The sequence below is a fragment of the Zosterops lateralis genome, assembly GCF_965231275.1.
Source record: "Zosterops lateralis genome assembly, chromosome: 6".
Lineage (NCBI taxonomy): Eukaryota > Metazoa > Chordata > Aves > Passeriformes > Zosteropidae > Zosterops > Zosterops lateralis.
In genome coordinates, this window is record NC_139761.1 from 58,091,169 (window position 1) to 58,095,133 (window position 3,965).

Here is a 3,965-nt window from a genome sequence, read left to right on the forward strand (position 1 = left end):
TATAGTCTTTTACAAAATTCCAAAGAGAAGTTTACTATGAGCAAGTAGCCCAATGAAAAAGGATGCGTTTGTTTTTTCAGAATATTTTGAAACCAATAGAAGAAACAGAGAATAATTTAACCTTTATTCTTCCCTTAATAGCTTTCATATTTTTACACATCGTGCCACAGTTGTATACATAGATATGTTTATTGAAGATACTGTAATTATAGAAAATGTTGTTATTTTAGAAATCCCTGAAATAAAAGATGTATTTGTCTTTTGATCAAACCTAATAATAATAATAATGGACACTGAATACGAGTAACGTAAAAACTCACAATAAACCAAAGTGGTAAATAACTAGTGTTGGGTTGAAAGAAGCCAACAAGCATCACGCTTGTCTTTGAAGCATAACTCAACAGTGACTGCAACATTAGTGTACCAAGCAATAAGTGCAATGCATTATGAAGTGCATAATCTTCTAGATGATATATTAACCTTCATTTAGCTTGTTGTATATACTTGGGGTTGTTGGGATTGAACCAAACTGAACCAACTGGAGTTAGCAACACCAGACCACTTCTTAATACTCTAAAATGACAACAAATGATCCATTTCTTAATTCAATCAAATGATTATTATTGTATGTAATAATCCATTCTGGATTCTTGGTCTGTTCATTGTATTGTGCTAGTGATTGGAAACCCTGCTACCGCAATATACAACTTGAGGATTGTTTTTTCTCCTTTTTTTTTTTTTTTTAATGCAAATCATACCTTGACCTTAAGAAAAGAAGTATTTTGCTTTGTGCCTCAAAGTGATGTAAAACGTGACCATAGCTTTTGCTGTGTTTAATGAAAAAGATGTGGACTGTGTCACTTTTGTTGCTGCAAAAAGTGTTAATAAAATGCTCTATTTATCCTTTTATATAAAAAGGACCACTACAGTTTCTTGTAATTTTTTGATGTGTTTTAATAAAGATGACTAAAATTATAGTCGTCTGTACATTTTATATATAAAATTATATATATTTTATATATAAAATTATATAAAATCTGCAGAACAGATTCTGCTACGGGCGTGGAGAGGGTCTCACAGCTGGGAGCTCTGCTCCATCCCCAACCTTTAATATAATCTGCTCTGGCCTCCAACCACATGCATGCCTTTGGTTGGAGAGACACCTGTCTGAGGACCGTTTGTCCTCTCATTAGGATGGCTGGCACAGGTGTGGAAACAGCAGGGAGGATCAATGGGACAGATGCAGTGGACCTGGGAAAGACAGACTGCTCTGTGCTACCAAAAAAGCTGGCATAGGTCAGCATTCTCTAAAGAAAATCAAAAGCTACACGTTGCTGTTTGTGGAATTTTTCCCTTTCTTGATTTTGAACAAGGCTCCTTAACTGAAAGCTATTACTTCCCATCCATTTTTTAGATAAACCCCACAGAAATCAGTAACCTTAAGGAACCCTATATTAAAAATAAGTATTTTTCTAATAAAATTTTTACTTTTCAATAATTTTCTTTCACCAGGTGGAATAATGCAGAAACATCAGTATGAACAAAAGGCTTCAGAACACTAACCAGAGCAGTAACAGGCCCAGTGCTTTTAAACAACAGGCTGGTTGTCATGAGATGCTGAGTCAGTTAACAAAGTTAATGCTAACTCTTTTGATGGACTGGTGTGATGTTGCCATAGAAACTTCCTGAAAATTTCCAAAGTAGGATAAGCAGGAGCTTCAAAATTACTGCTGTATTTATTGTGGTGTGGACAGCTCAGAAAATACAAACTAAACAAAAATCAATTCTTCTTTATTTTCAGTGTAATCTTACAGGTTCTCCACCTTGGAATTATTTCAGTCATTTCCTTTTATTAAATATCATTAGGGTTTTTTTTTCTTATTGGCTTGAGACCTTTGAATTGGGTAGAACAAAGGGGAGACTTTAATCCAGGCATCAGACACTGGACTGTCCAAGGCAGCTCCAGCTCAGTGAGCCTGTGAATGCTACACCAGTCAAGGAACCTCCACATTCTTTGTTCAGCTCTCTGCTTCTGCTTTTACTCCTTCACTTCCTCTTTCAATAGCAGAGCAGGAGAATCCATTCTTCTGGGAAGGAGGAGGAGCACGATAAGTCTTAAGGTTTTTACTTCTCCACAGACTCCTATCCACGTGAAAATACAGGAAGCTATTATCAGGAGCATGCCAGAGAAGGAAGAGGGGGAAAATGGAGAAAATACTTGGGTTCTTCAAAGACAAGCAGCAACAGCTGTGTCTGCTTTAGGAAAAAGCAGAGTTGAGGGGGACATGACCCTTCATCTAAACCCCTATATTTCTTCTCAGTAACTAGGTTTATGTTCTTCTCTTGCTACTCCATTTTTATAAAACAGCATTGCTAAAATATACCTCTTCAGCTTTTTCTGAACTACGCCCTTTTTTCTCAGAAGTTTATCTTCTGCACAGGTTCAAAGACTCGCTCTGCAAGCCTGTTGCACATGTATGGGGTAGTGCTCCCCTTTGGGAAGTCTCAGAAGCTTGAATCATCTCTGTTTGTCAATCAGACCATGTTCACAGTCACTAGATGGTTTTGTCTTGTCACCAATTTCTGTTCTGTTCCCCATCTGGTACTCCCTGCTCACTTACTGTGTTGAAAAGAAAAGGAAAGAATTGTTACTCCCATTTTTATTTACTGCTTGGTTATCTTTCCAGCGAGGTAAGTAAAAGGATGGGGCAGAACCCAGGCTCAGTTAAAACTGTTAGAAAAGCTTTGCACTTAGATGGGTTGGAGTGACACCTCGGATGTTCACCTCTATGTCCTCAAATGATTCCATATAGACAGTAGCAGCCAAATTGACAATTCTTAAAATATTTGAATTTCCCTCAGTGGGATCCCTTCTGTTAACAGATACTCTTTGTTGCAGAGATAAAGCTATCATAAAGTGTTCTTTGCTTTCAAAAGTGATCATGAAATTCAATTGATCAAATTTAAAAAAAAATACTTTCCTAAGGGGAAAAAGAAAGCCTCAAGGTAAAGGTTGAATAAAAGTTACAAAAGAATATCTGCAAATACGAATGAAATTCTCTTTCAGCATGAAGCTAGGAATAGGAATGAGGGTGGAAGTCAGAATAAATGTCACAGTTCAAAGCTGTACCATAAGAAAGATAACATCACAGTCTCAGTTGCTGCCTCTGAACGATGAAATGTTTTGTTCCTTTCATGATAAGCTGTGAAAGAGTTTAAAGGCAAGTATAAGTCTAGATTAACTACTTAACAGCACCTGCTCTTGTACTTGGAATTTGTCTGTGTCTTTTGCATGAATAATTTTCATTGCACTGGGAGATTTAAGAGTAAATAATCAAAGGACCTAGAACTGCAGTCAGATATTTTAATTAGATATCTATGGATATCCTCTATCCAGCTAGTGCATCTCATGTTGCTATGCTAGCTTTGCTTAATGCCTCTTCACTCATCTTTAACCCCAAGCACAGCAAAGAATTAAATGTTCACTGTTTATTGTAATCTGTTTATTTATGAGCCACTACAGAAGCCTGCATACTTAGGTATGCTGAGGTCAAGTGCTTAGACAGTATCTTCCATGTTTGGGAATTTATGTCACAAAATGATTGTTGGCAAGTGTCTCCTTGGTGAAATTTTAACTTCAGAAGCATATAATCCTTGAAATTTTTGTTTCAGGTGAAGGCACATTCTCTCACACACCACAGATGAGGCATTAGAAAACAATACAAAATCACATTTTGAGCAACAGTCTAACCTGTGACAGGCTCTTATTTGTAAGAAAGTAGGTAGAGAATAACTATGAAACAGATGTAATATCAGACATAAAATATATGGGTAAGTTAGAAATTACATGAAATAAAACATTGTAGGAAATTTGAGGAAAAGGTTCCAGAAGGGCTGACAAAAATCCTCCCTTTTTCACAGAGAATCATAGAATAGTTTGGAATGGAAGGTGATGCCTTGATAAG